Source organism: Panthera leo, chromosome D4, assembly GCF_018350215.1.
Source record: "Panthera leo isolate Ple1 chromosome D4, P.leo_Ple1_pat1.1, whole genome shotgun sequence".
Lineage (NCBI taxonomy): Eukaryota > Metazoa > Chordata > Mammalia > Carnivora > Felidae > Panthera > Panthera leo.
Window position 1 is genome coordinate 46135801 of NC_056691.1, and position 15005 is coordinate 46150805.

Sequence of the window (15005 nt, forward strand, 5' to 3'; positions counted from 1 at the left end):
GTAGCTCAGTTGGTTATGTGTCTGATGCTTGGTTTCGGCTCCAGGTCACAATCTCACCGTTTGTGAGTCTGGGCCCACACCGGGCTCTGTGCTGACAGTGTGGAGCCTGCTTGAGACTCTCTCTCTCCCGCGCTCTCTGCCCCTTCCCCACTCACTCTCTCTGTCTCTCTCTCTCTCTCAAAAATAAAGTTAAAAAATTTTAAAACAAAAATAAAAAGAAACTGAAAAGGATGAACACACACACAAGCAGCCACGTGTCTAGGAAGGATGTAGAGACGTGAGATACGAAGGCAGGCTAAAGCATCTCTGGCCACAGAGTTCTCCGTGCTGGCCACAGGAGTTCCATAATACTTATTGATTGGATTGTTTTTTGAAAGACTACAATGATCTGCCGAGAAAGGAGCCTAAAATGTCTTACAAATCTTAAATAAGAAGAAACAGGCTTTAATGTTCCATATCCAGCTATAAAACACAAGTCCAAAAGCCGGCTGTATGTTGGGGTCCAGATGAAGAAGGTAAAAGGAGTCAGTGGAGATGGGCAAGTGTCCAGAATCTGTTTCTATTCTCCTTTTCTTCATTCTTCCCAAACTGAATCAGACTACTCCACAGTCCTGTTTTCCTGTTCACAGCTGTGAAGACAGTAGGGTCCCGGCCCTCATGGACCTTATAGTCATTCAAGGAAGGCAAACATCGAAGAAATAACTGTAGGTGTGAAAAGGGTCAGGGAAGGAAAAGTTCAGGATGCACGGGGGCGTAATTGAATTCAAGAGATCATGGGAGGTATTCCTGAGGAACTGTGAGCTGAAGGAAAAGAAAATCTGATTAGGTGACACTGGGGAATCAGGCAGGGAGTGGGAGAAGGATATTCTAGGCAGATACGACAGTATGCACAAACTTGGATTTGAGAAAGTATGGTTCATTCAAAGAATCTGAAAGGTGGAGTTTTAGAGCATAATTGTATGTTTTAGGTACAAAATGGGAGTCAGTAATGTTCTAGTTTGGAGGAACTAAAGTTCATTGATTCATTGATTGAATCATTAATGTTTATCAAATGATTGCTATGTTTCAGGCATTGCGTGTGGCCCTGAGGATGTAAAGTTGAATAAGGATGTTCCTGCCTTTCAAATGCCAATAATCCTTGGAGAAGATATGCAAACATGTGAACACTATACAATATGATATGCATGCCCTTCAAGGTAAGTGAGAAGGTTTAAGTACAATCGAGTGGTCAGTTTCACTTGAGGGGAGGGCTATAATCAGGGAAGATTTCCCAGGGAAAAGTTTGGTGCAGTGGGTATAAACATTTTTCGGAGAGATAAGGAAGAATCAAGGCATCTAAGACAGAGGGAAGACTGTGTACAAGGGCAGAGGGACCTGTGACGATAGAGTACAGGGAAGAAGCTACAGTCGGGCAGAACTAAAGCGTGGGGCACATGATAAAGTGCCTGTTATTTGTCATGGCAAATGGCAGTAGGAGCCTGAGTTTCCTCCAAACAGTTAACTTATTCTTATACCCTAAGATAGACATTAACAGAAGCTCACAGAACCAGAAATCAATGCACGTGTAAGTGACCTAAAAGGTATTTTGTCCAGTGTAGTTGTTGACTTTGCCTGACCCAAAGGACTTGAGTTGGGAGCACATAGGCCTAGAGTAGCTGACAGCCATCTTGTGACACACGGGGCCTGAAAGCAGAGCCAGTTTATAGGAACATAAGAGAGAGATGGGAGAAAATTAGATCCTGGTGACATTATTCAAGCCGCTGGATTAAGCCACACCTGAAACAGATGCATTTCTAAATTCTTCAGTTACAAGAGATAAGTCAGTTTGCATTTTTTGCTGAAGTCAGTTTGATACATATATATATAATATATATGTATAAATGTACATATATATGTACATATAAATTATATGCATGTATATATTTTTGGTCATTTGCAACCTAATAGATATATTTGGCCTCTTAATTTACAGTTCAGGAGACTAATTTTCAGTATGCTAAAGTGACTCACTATCAAGTGGTTAGTCAAAAACTGAGACTAAAACTCAGGTCTCTTGACTCAGAGGCCAGATTTAGGAATATCCAGCATTTAAAAAGCATATGCTTGTGAAGGCCTAAATAAACATGTATCTAGAGATCTGTTTTGAGAGAACCACATATTTGAGAGTGTGACTGAGTTTAGTTTTAAAATGACATTTCCAAGTGACAACGTTGCAGAAAGTGCATCGCTTCATGGTCTACTTGCCACTAATCATCATTGTGACCTTGGGTGTATCTCTGGGCCTGTGTTGCTCATGGGATGTAATTATCTTTAATTCCTCTTCCATTTCTATGATTTGAAGAAGAAGTACACTCAATGTTCAATTACCCATGGTGAATCTTACATATTCCTACATACTCTGGGCTAATCTTCCTTCTGGATTATTTTTGATATTATTGGGTTCAATGCCACAAATATTTACTGAACACTGATCATGGGCTAGGGGTTGCAAAAGAGAGTAGTTATTTCTAGTCAGTATTACTTACATACTTTTGTATTCTCAGATGCAATTTGATATTGTTTGTAGCCCCAAACAGTCCAGGGAACGTGTGATCCCAAACAAGAGCAGGGTTAGAGAGAGGGCTCGGCTTGACTCTGTGCATCAGTAAGAGAAGTGAGGCTGTTGTCGGCACTCAGAGGGAGGCATAGAGCAGAGTCCTGAGGAACACAGGCAGGTTGGAAATACATTTCCGTCTGAAACAGAATTGGGGTTGAATCATAAGTCTTTAGAAGATCAGCACCATACCTATCACTGTGGATACCTTTGGGTCCTCTAAAAAAATTTTTTTTAACGTTTATTTGTTATTGAGAGAGAGAGAGACAGACAGAGCATGAGCAGGGGAGGGGCAGAGAGAGAGGGAGACACAGAATCCAAAGCAGGCTCCAGGCTCTGAGCTGTCAGCCCAAAGCCGGACGTGGGGCTCAAACTCACAAACCGTGAGATCATGACCTGAGCCGAAGTCAGACGCTTAAGCGACTGAGCCACCCAGGAAACCCACCTCTGGGTCCTTTAAGAGTGGTTGTCTCCAAGTTTGGGAACAATTTACTAACAATTTTCTTTGTATGATATTATAAGCACTTAATTGGCTGATGAACTCTTTTGGATAATTTTTTTTTGTCATATAGCAATTAATGTGATCCACCCAAGTAATTTTTTAGCTTGTAGTCCGTTTCTTAGCCTGTCCACAAACAGTTCTGTCAGCTGCACAGTGACCCGGAATTCTGCAGCCCCACCTGAGTCTGGGGAAGGGGCAAAGACGCCGGCTGGGCAGCTTGCTGGAGCCAGGTGCTGTCTCCTCTCTAACCACGTTGGCCTGTGTGACCCTGCACACGTGATGTAAGTTCTTTAAGACTTAGTTTTGTCATCAGTAAAATGGGAATAATGGTATCTCTCTCAAGGGATTGCCCAGCACAGAGCCTAAATAAATGTTATTAGATAATAGTGTATGAGTGGGGTTTCGTTTGAACTGTGGTCAAGTGAATTATTAGGTTCCAAAGAAGGAAAATGACAGGCGCACAAGACAGCCTAACTTGTAAGGTCAATATACAGAATGAAGACAAACCACAGTTTGATAATTTCACTTGGCCAGAGGATAAAAGTCCCAGGTTGTCCCAGCTTAACTTACTACTGTGCTTTGTAACTCTACGAATGTTATTTAACCTCTCTAGATTTCTATATTTTCATAGCTAAATTGAACATAATATTGCAATCCTATTTTATAGAAACTAAAAGGAGATAGTGAATATTAAAATCTTTGTGATAGAAAACATGAATGTGAAAGTTCATGTTAATATGGTACAATTAACCTTAAAAATTAATATGGTTATATACCTTTCCTTTTTTTTTTTAAAAAAAAAATTTTTTTTTAACGTTTATTTATTTTTGAGACAGAGAGAGACAGAGCATGAATGGGGGAGGGTCAGAGAGAGGGAGTCACAGAATCCGAAACAGGATCCAGGCTCTGAGCTGTCAGCACAGAGCCCGACGCGGGCCTCGAACTCACGGACCACGAGATCATGACCTGAGCCGAAGTCAGCCACTTAACTGACTGAGCCACCCAGGCGCCCCCCTTTCCTTTTTTTTTTTTTTTACACAATACACATTATTTTATATCCATTGGCCTCTGCCACTTATTAAAATAATTCTTTTCTCTGTTTATTTTATTTTATTTATTATTTAAAAAACAATTTTTTACATTTATTCATATTTGAGAGACAGAGAGAGACAGGGCACAAGTGGGGGAGGGGCAGAGAGAGAGGGAGACACAGAATCCGAAGCAGGCTCCAGGCTCTGAGCTGTCAGCACAGAGCCCGACGTGGGGCTGGAACTCACAAACCGTGAGATCATGACCTGAGCTGAAGTCGGACGCTTAACCAACTGAGCCACCCAGGCGCCCCATCTTTTCTCTGTTTATTAATTTCTGTGAGGCTAACACTGCCTTTGTACTTTATAAAAGGGTTCCAGAAAAGCAGTATTTGTCAAATGTTTCCAGCAAAAGAGTTAGAACCACTATACCGTTGAAAATAGATAACTATTGTCAACTTATTTTTTTCTACCAAGAAAATAATTGTTTCCTTCTAAGGAACTATTAATTTTTAGGACAATATTTTAACTATTCAAAAGATTATCTGGGACATGTGTCAAGCCTTTACTTTTTTCTGCTAAATATTTCTTATTATTTTTTTTTTAATATTTCTAATAGTATCTGTGCATCTAAGCTGGGAAACTGCAAAAATCCCCTAACATTTTCAGATCAAGCCGCGTGTATTTAATATACACCACCTCAAAGAGGAAAATAACCATAGCACTCTGTAGTGAGGAGAGAACCGACAGATTTCTAAGAATATATGGGTGTAACTTTCTGTTAACTGAGAGTGATTGGCATTTCTTGGAAATCTGCCTCTAAAATAACCTGTTTGCAGCCCCTTAGTTTTGTTTGGTATAAAGGAAACTGTCGCTTACCCATTCAGCTACCAGAAGCTCTCTTTACCATCTTAACTGCCTATAGATATATTATATAAAATTTATGTTTGGGGCACCTGGGTGGCTCAGTCAGTTAAACTGTCCACCTTCAGCTCTGGTCATGATCTCACAGATCGTGAGATCTGTGTTGATAGCTCAGAGCCTGGAGCCTGCTTTGGATTCTTTGTCTCCCTCTCTCTTTGCCCCCTGCCCCTCAAAAATAAATAAGCATTAAAATTTTTTTTTTAATTTTTTTATTTAATTTAGCTTTTTAAAAAACACATTCTTTCTGTTTCAACTTGAGAGTTGACTGAAATAAGACAATGTATGTAAAACTAAACTGTGGTCTAGATCTAAAGTCATTACACACAACTAGGGGATTTTAATAAAATTTGAGGTTTTGGAATTTTAAGATCCTATTTCCAAAAGGAGGAGTTTTGTTTCATCTCATATGCTTGGCCAAAGAGCAACTATATGATACTGATAAAAACAGTAGTCCCAAAGAAGAAAGAAGACTTAGAAGAAAAAGTCAAGCCGAATTGATTTTGTCTGCAGAACCTGGTTTAAAGGGGATTTTGAAATTATCACCAGATGTGATCTTTGATGAAAGAGGTTGGGGAGGGAGGTTTGTGTAAAGCACTTGAGAAACCTACCTGGTCACTTTGGGATACACAGCACACTCGAAGTCTAAACCTCAGACTTCATATACTTGTTTCCTTTTGCCTCCCCAGTAAAGTCTTCATCCATCCCAAGACTCTTAATATGTTGCTCAGGCAGATACCACTGCTGGAAGCCGGAAGCTGGAAGCTGGCAGTGGAGTGGGGTGGGGAATGAGTTTGGGGGATCGTTTTTGCTTTTCTTGGGCTTTACTGGATATCTGTGCTTCCCTATTTCCCACCCCCACCTCCCCCACCATCCTCAGCTCTGAGTTCAGAGAGAGGATCTGCACTCTCTGTGGGCCGTGGCTCAGAGAAAGCGTTATCTGGTCTCCTAAACCATATGGATCAGTTCGCCATGAACTTTCATAGGCTCCAGTCCGCACATTAGACTTTCATCTGGTCTGCCACTGACATTCTAGACCATTGTTCCTCCATTTCATGGGCACACTGTTGGTGGTAAAAGAGAGGATTTTAGATGCTACATGGGTAAATCTTTTATTTTGATTGTTATATATTTAAAAATTTTTTTTAACGTTTTATTTTATTAGAGACAGAGACAGAGCGTGAGCAGGGGAGGGGCAGAGAGAGAGGGAGACACAGAATTCAAAGGAGGCTCCGGGCTCCAAGCTGGCAGCACAGAGCCCGATGTGGGGCTTGAACCCACGAACACGAGACCATGATCTGAGCCGAAGCCAGAAGGTGAACTGACTGAGCCACTCAGGTGCCCCTTGATTGTTACGTATTTTTAATGCATAGGAAGAACATTCATTTCCATTGATGCAACGATATTAAGTTTCTGTAATGTCTTTAATTCTTCATTTTAAAATTTTTAGTTTTTATTTTAGAGAGAGAGAGAGAGCACAAGCAGAGGAGAGGGGCAGAGAGAGAGAGAGAAAGAGAGAGAGAGAACCCCAAGCAGGCTCCACAATTAGCATGGAGCCTGATGTGGGGTTCAATCCCATGACCCTGGGATCATGACCTGAGCCAAAATCAAGAGTTGGATGCTTCATGGACTGAGCCACCCAGGCACTCCTAATTCTTCTTTAAACGCATTTATTCACATTACAAGTGTGTGTTGATTTAAAGACAAACATTAAAAGAGTTCTGGAGGATCTCAGGTGTGGCAGAAGACATGAAGGTGGCATGTGAATGGGTGAGGTTAGCTAAGCACTGTAGTAGACCCTAGGCTAGCTCCTTGCTTCTTTCCAGGCCCGCAAACTATTAGACTCCAGAGTCAAGATGTCCTTTGCAGGTTGGCCTTTACCTTGATAATGTCAGGCAATGATGGGGAAACACACCTCAGCAGGTTCTAGGGGACCTTTAACCTAGAGAGTGGTGAAGAATATGAAAGGAGGAGGCACAGGAAATGACTGAAATAGAGAAAAGGACATTTTGACTTAACAGTTGGATTTGTGAAGGTTTCCTGAAAGAGAGAAGCCTCAATTGACTAGCAGGAGCTAGCCAGGCGAAGAAGAAGAGGGAAGAAATGATGTATTCTACTCTCATTTCTTAAACCATGAATGCAAATTTTGAGCTCTTCGTTAATTTGAGAGAGATGGGAAGGGCCAGGCTATCTGTAATTTCATTTCTGACACAGGCTTTCGAGTGTATGCAGTTTGGTATGTACCTCTTTTCCTGTGAAGGACGGAAGGAACAGGGTAACGGTCTTCCCTGTGACCAGTCCCACCACAGGCAACTAGGGCAATAGCAAAATAGGGCAACCACCTGACGGATGGCCACTCGTCTGAAACAAAAGCAGAAAAGAGAAGGAATTTCTTCCTGTATTTAACATGTTCCAGAAATGTCCCATTTCCTTGTTTGGGAGTGTCTTCCAGCAGGGAAACTGTTTCTAAGAATGAGGCTCTGCTTAAATCTGGAGGGGACACGAGGAGAGAGCAGTGCCGGGGATCTTGCTCTTCTTGGCAGTTTTTATCTTTTCTTCTTTTTAAAAAATCTATGTATTTATTTTGAGAGAGAGAGAGAGAGAGAGAGAGAGAGCGCATGAGTGGGATAAGGGCCGAGCAAGAGGGAGAGAGAGAAGACCAAACAAACTCCACACCATCAGTGCAGAGCCGGACGCGTGTGGACCTCAAGATTATGACCTGAGCCAAGATTAAGAGTCAGACACTTAACCGACTGAGCCACCCAGGTGCCCCTATATTTCCTTCTTTATCTTTCCTCCTTTTTTAAAAATTATTTTTGTTTAATGCTTATTTATTTTTGAGAGAGAGAGGCAAGTGTGAGCAGGGGAGGGGCAGAGAGAGAGGAAGACACAGAATCCAAAACAGGCTCGAGGCTCTGAGCTGTCAGCACAGAGCCAGATGTGGGGCTAGAACCCATGGGCCGTGAGATCATGACCTGAGCCAAAGTCAGACACTTAACTGACTGAGCCGCCCGGGTGCCCCTATATTTCCTTCTTAAGGTATGCTTGATAGAAAAGTCAACTACTGGCAACCTCAGCTTGGAGGGGTTTGAGTTCTTTTTTGAACATGAACAAAGAAATACAAATAATATGCTCTTTCAGAGTAATGTAGAACAGGGATGTCTAATAGAAATATAAACTGAGCCACATTTATCCTTTAAAAAAACTATTTTAAACGTTTATTTTTTTGAGACAGAGAGAGACAGAGCATGAATGGGGGAGGGGCAGAGAGAGAGAGAGAGAGACACAGAATCCTTAGCAGGCTCTAGGCTCTGAGTTGTCAGCCCAGAGCCCGATGTGGGGCTTGAACCCACGAACTGTGAGATCATGACCTGAGCCAAAGTTGGACACTTAACCGATTGAGCCACCCAGGCGCCCCTACATTTGTCATTTTTAATAAACATATTACAAAAATAAAAAGAAATAGGAAATTAATAATATATATTATTTAACTCAATATATCTAAAATATTTTAATGTGTAATTAATATACAAAATGCTGAAATAGTTTTCATTTTTTTCGTGAAATAATTTGATATTGGCAGAGTATTTTCCACTTAGAGCATATGTTAATTAAGATGTTAAATTGTCACTGGAAATAATGTTTAAATTTTATAACATATGCGGTTGAAAAAGTAGACATATATCTAAAATGTTTCAAATATACTTAAGGTTTTCCAATAACTGAATTGAATCTTAGTTTAATATAAATCATTATATTTATTATTTCAATTAACTTAAGTTAAATGAAAATAAAATTTTATTTCTGCAGTTCCACTTAACTATGTTTCAGGCAGTCAGTACTCCATGAGGCTGAGTGACAACCAGATTGGACCATAGGATAGGAGAAAAAAAATAAAAATGATTTTTTGGGGTCACTTTTAGCCCCTTTTCTTCTGTAATGATGACCAAGGTAGGAATTTCATAAGAAACCATATGTATGAAAACATATTGGACAAAGCTCAGAAAACCTCATTCTAGATCAAGATCCGTCGTTCATCAGGTTTTCCTCTCCTGTAATTCAAGGAGAATGGCACCTGTTCCTCTACCTTGTTGGTTTTTGCAGAAGATACTTTGAAAGTTTCATTGAGGGCCATAAATAATGGATTCATGGGGTTTGAATGGTCCTCAAATATCTTAACCAATGGTTCTTGATTGCTTGTCCACAGACCAAGCATGTGCTTTCCTCATGGCATTCTCTTATAACCCTTTTCCCCAAATCTTTTTTTTTTTTTTTAATGTTTTAAATGTTTTATGTATTCCAGGCTCTGAGCTGTCAGCACAGAGCCCGACGCAGGGTTTGAACTCACAAGCTGTGAGATCATGCCCTGAGCCGAAGTGGGACGCCCAACTGACTGAGCCACCCAGGTGCCCCTTACCAAACCTTTTTGTAACTGGGTTTAACAACTCCAGTTCCTCCGAAAAAATCCCCACCACCATCCCGTGTCATGACTTCAATTTCATTACTCTGGACCCTCTCTCCTGAACATGTTCTTGTTTGTATTATCCTTCATTATGATGGCTTGAGATGAATGTACTTAAGATAAGATTTGATAAGTGTGAGGCACAGTAGGGCGGTCATCTTCCTGATCTAGATACCACGCTTCTATTAATGCAGCCTCTTGCTTTTGTTATTTGCTTGCTTTTCAATTTTTTTGAAACCACAGTCTCTTGCTTCACATCAAGCTTATCAGTAACTGAAACCCCCATTTTCCTTCTTCCTGTACTTGTTTAATTTTGTTTTACTTTTTGAAATGCTTCACCTTTTTTTTTTTTTTTTTTTTTTTTGATACAAAAAGAAAGCTGATCTTGCCTCTATACCATTTGAGGCAGTTAGATTTCTTTTTACCCCATGCAACATTTTAAACCATATTGTATTCAGTTTGAACAGAGGGTGTCAGGGGGTGAAGGGTTTTAGGTAAGTACCTCTCAAACTTTAATGAACACATGTCTACGCTGTAGCTCTTATTAAAATGCAAATTCTGATTCAGTAGATCTGGGGTAATGTCCAAGATTTTACATGAGCAAGCTCCCATGGACTACATTTTGAGTAAAAAATTCTTAGGGTATCTGAAGGTTTTTTTTTTTTTTTTTTTAAACCACCGATCCTGCTTCCACATTTTCTTCATTATCACAAGAATATACATTTTCTCACTGTAAAACAGCTCTCTGAGAGCCTTTAAAATCTTAGCTGGGGCTTATGTATGTAGAATTTTGAGATTCTCATTTCCTTAAGGGAAGAGGAGCCGTGAATACCCTTCTTTTGGGTTTCCTCGTAGTCTGATAGGATGAAGACTGTTGATCACGGTGTCCATTTTTATTGAGTTTGTTTGGCTCCCAACAAGAGCTAGGGAAACCTTAGGGAAGGCGGTGTCCATCAAGGCAGTTGTCAATCTCTGGAAAATATTTTTCTGATTGGTCTTGTTTCGTATTTTAACTTTATTTTCCTCAGTTCTGATTCATTTTGTCAAAATTAAAAAGAAGTCAATGCAAAACGTAAAATGTGCGAGATCATTTAATTTCACTGGAAGGTGGAAGAGAGAGGAAGGCTGAGAGAGGGTGAGGAAACGATTTGTGGAGAAGTGAATTTAGTCCTGTTGGAAGGTTTGGGGCCCCTCAGTGCCACTTATACTCCCAGATGCAGACCCAAAGTGAGGTAAAATTGAGGTGCTTCTGGGGCGCCTGGGTGGCTCAGTCGGTTAAGCGTCCGACTTCAGCTCGGGTTGTGATCTGGCGATTGGTGGGTTTGAGCCCCACGTGGGGCTCTGTGCTGACAGCTCAGAGCCTGGAGCCTGCTTCGGATTCTGTGTCTTCTCCTCTCTCTGCCCCTCCCCTGCTCCTGCTCTGTCTCTCTCTGTCTCTCAATAATAAATAAATATTAAAAAACATTTTTTTTTTTAATTGAGGTGCTTCTTTTTTTTTGAGAATAGAAATTTGTTCCAGGTTTGTTATTTTTTCTCTTCTCTTGACTTCTTTATCACCCATCGATCTATATTCCCCTTAGATGTCCCTGTCCCTCCTCTACCGTTACAGCTTTTTCCTTCTTCATCTCCTTGGGTTCATCTGGCTTCATATTGCACTCGTCACACTGTTTTGAGATTTTATGTTTCTTGAAGTGTCTTTCTAGTAATCCAGATAGCCCTCAGTTGAGACCTTTAATGTGGTTTCAGTACAGTCATATGGAGCAGCACTGTTTTACAGAAATGAATTTGACTGAATCTGCCTGTTCACCAAAGCAGGGCTGACAGGAGGTAGAAAAAAAAACAAAACAAAACTAGGTGCACTTCACACTTACAGTCTGAAAGTGTGGTAGTATTTTGTGCTCTTCACTAAATCTCAGAGGTAGTGTTGAGTGAATAATCACAGAAGGTATGAGATATTAAGGAGTCCCAGTTTGGCTGGCTTTGTGCAGCCAAATGCAGCCAGCCCTGTTTGTGTGTGAAGGGGCTGGGCTTTCCCCAAGCTGTTGGTAATGATGCAAGAACAGACTTTCCCCTGTCTGGATCCCTGGAGTAAAATGGCTGCCAAGATATTTTAGAACAGAACTTGAAAAGTATGTACCGACCACTGGAACATTGTAACAAGAGTCCTTTGATATTTTTGTGTTCACTGTGACTGAGCTGGCATCTGTTTCCTCTTAGGTAAGGATTCTTAGGTATCACTGGTTGATGCAAGCTTGTGACCTGGCTACTTCTGTTCTGAATACACTGTGGTGGGGGGTGGCCCTATTTGGATTGTGGAATCTTTCACGAGCAGCAGTTTACAGATGAGTTCTAGTGGAGCCCATCAGGGAGAAGAAAGAAACCAAACACAACAGGGAATGTTTGACAATTGAAACCAGTCCTTGCTTGTGTGGTCCTGTGTTTTCACCACATCACTCTGTGAAAATGGACTGCTGAGAGGAAGACTGAATTTCTGATAGTTTATGAAGCCAAAACCCTGTTGACGGCTCTTTATAAGGTACAGGAGAAAATGGCAAAACCCTCAGAACTTCAGGGAAGTTACTTAATAGCTTTGATTACCACAGGCCACCGGGCTATTGGGTCATGGGATCATGGCTACATGACGACAAAAATAGGAGGGTGGGCCAAGCCAGACTCAGAAACAATTCCAAAATGCACTAGGACCTTCCAGGAGGTTAGTTCTTTATATATATATATATATATATATATATATATATATATATATATATATATATATGCTTTTAAATAGAGTGTTTTTTTTTAATTGAGAATTTAATTTAGTTGAGAGTTAACCTATGCTCATTAAAAATATAAAACGTCAACAAGCAGAAAAATAAAAATGCTCCCACTGCCTAGGATCAACCCCTCCCTTCTGACTGTGGTTCATTCTTTTTGTTGTTGTTTTGTTTCCTATGCTTTGAACAAAGACGTAATTATGTCCATATGGTAGATACGATTTGACTCCTTTTTAAACGTTAGCTTGTACCCTAAGTCTGTTTCAAAGTTGTCATGAACATTTTTTCATGTAGGTTTTAATGGCCGCTTTGTAGATTTATGCCGAAAATTACTTATTCGTCCTTGTATTGTTGGGTTTTTTTCTTTTGTTTTCTTTTTTTCTTTCTTTTGCGGGGGCGGGGGGGGGGAGGTTATAACTAAGGCCATGTTTGAATGTCCTGGATTAATTCTCCAGAACTGATTCTCAGGGAGATTATTTACTTGTACATAATGGGCAGAATCTAGTGGATTTATGAGTGACCTCTTGGGTGATTTAAAAGGACAGTGTTGTGGAAGCCAGTATCTGAGACTGTCTTGCCAACCAAGAGTTGGGGCTTGAAATAGTGAAGTCATTCTCTGCTCCAGCCTCACCTGCCACCACCAGGCTTGGCCCCGTCTGGCTTGAACCAAACTCCTATGTTGAGCTTAAGGAAAAAAATAAAACGAAACACATGAACATAGGGGAAGAAGAAAAAAAAGAGAAAGAGAGGGAAGCAAACCATAAAAGACTTTTAACTGCAGAGAACAAACTGAGGGTTGATGGAAGGAGATGGGCAAAGGATGGGCTAAAAGGGTGATGGGCATTAAGGAGGGCACTTGTGACGAGCACTGGGTGTTATATGTAAGCGATGAGTCACTAAATTCTACACCTGAAACCAAGTTTACCATATATGTTAACTAACTAGAGTTTAAATAAAAACTTGAAATAAAGAAAAGCGGGGGGAATCCTAGGGATGAAAGAAACGGGCACTAATTGCCCTTCTGAGCACAGCATGCAAATTGATTCACAAGGGCCCCTGGCACATGCCTGTGCTCAGTGAACTAAAATGTCTCCTTCAAGTGTTTTTATGACTGGGCTCCTGTGGGAGGTGGGGTGGGGTTGGGGGTGGGCTTTTTTTTTTCCTAGTTGTGTAATCTTGGACAAGTCTCTCACCTCCTCTGACACTCAGTTTTTCCATCTGGCACTCAACCTCTTGTACGGTTATTGTGACAGTTGGAGAAAATGTGTGTGAAAGAATTAACATAGCATCAAATCCATAATGGATACTCCATAAAAGTCAGCTATCATTACCATTGTCATTACCTTTTGTGTGTGTTGTACTAATCTCTCTTCCCGAGGGCTTCACTCTCTTCCCTTTGCCCTTTAGATACCCCCCAGTCACAGGCTGGGGGTACAGCTTCAACCACAACGTACCTTTCTGAAATTGAGATGTTTCACCTTCAATAAAGAATAACGGCACTCTTGCTGATCTGACCATAAGACCCACCAACCCCCAGAAAATGACATCTCTCCCCTGGTCCCCTTTACCTGAGCTTCTACCTTTTTTACATCCATCTTTACTTCCACCTGAGCTTAAACTTTAGCTATTGGCTAAGGCAGGAATCACTCAGGACTTCATGTTTGGAGAAGAGTGCATAATTATGTATACCATGTATCTGTGGTAAATATGGTGCTGTACAAAACATATAGAGTATTGTGCTCATTAACTTCATTTAGAATCAGGATACTTCACTCTGGTTAGCTGGTAGTTGGAGGAGTCAGACCTGAGCAGGGGAAGATCCAAATCACAGACTAGATCTTCCCATTTGGCTGAACCACATAATCCGGGCATGGGAGTGAGCCACGGGAGGAAATCTGGAAAGACGTGCAATATCATAGGATGCTTCCTGACTGCTTATAATTAAAAGTCCAGGTTGGAGAAAGGGAATTGGAATCCAGAAGTTCTAAGTGTGGGATTTGTTCACTGAAGAAGAGGCTTGTAAGCAGGAGAGGGACATGAAACAGAAATTACATAATTAGATTTATGTCAGAACGATGATGATAATAATTGCAACAGCTTGCTATATGCCAGTCCCTGTACTAAGAACTTTACATATTTAATTTATTTAATCTTCTTCATTTAAAAAAAAAATTTAAATTATGTTTATGTATTTTTTGAGAGAGAGAGAGAGAGGGAGAGGGAGAGAATAAGCCAGGGAGGGGCAGAGAAAGAGGGACGGAGAGAATCCCAAGCAGGCTCTGTGCTGTCAGCGCAGAGCCTGATATAGGGCTCAAACCCACAAACTGTGAGATCATGACCTGAGCTGAAAGCAAGAGTTGGACACTTAACTGACTGAGCCACCCAGGAGCCCCTAATCTCCTTTAATAGGTATTAGTATCATCCTCATTTTTCTGATGAGAAAATGGAGTCTTAGAGAGATGCATTACTTGCTCAAGATTATTGGCCTGTTAATTAGTAATGCAAGGGTTTGTTCTTCTCTAAAGCTTAGGTGCAGATAAATAAATCTTGCAGCACTGAGAAGGATAGATTGAATGTGGCAAGGGCCAGGGGTACTGGATGCAAGATGACCACTAATAGAGTATTTTAAGTATTCAGGAGAGACATGAGGGTCCGTAGTAAAACAGCTATAGTAAGGATGTGAGGAAGGTACAGAAATGAGACCTGGTTAGTAGGTACACTATAG

General features: G+C 40.9%; 1 long non-coding RNA gene across 5 annotated transcripts in view; it reads left to right on the top strand.

The window, feature by feature from the left end:
- The window catches only part of LOC122205667, a 95179-nt gene that overhangs the window by 39190 nt on the left and 40984 nt on the right, over nucleotides 1-15005 (top strand). For all 5 annotated transcript variants that reach the window (XR_006196184.1, XR_006196183.1, XR_006196185.1 and 2 more), the window contains 2 exons: nucleotides 1070-1196; nucleotides 3206-3376. This is a non-coding gene — a long non-coding RNA (uncharacterized LOC122205667). The remainder of the gene's footprint in view (nucleotides 1-1069; nucleotides 1197-3205; nucleotides 3377-15005) is intronic.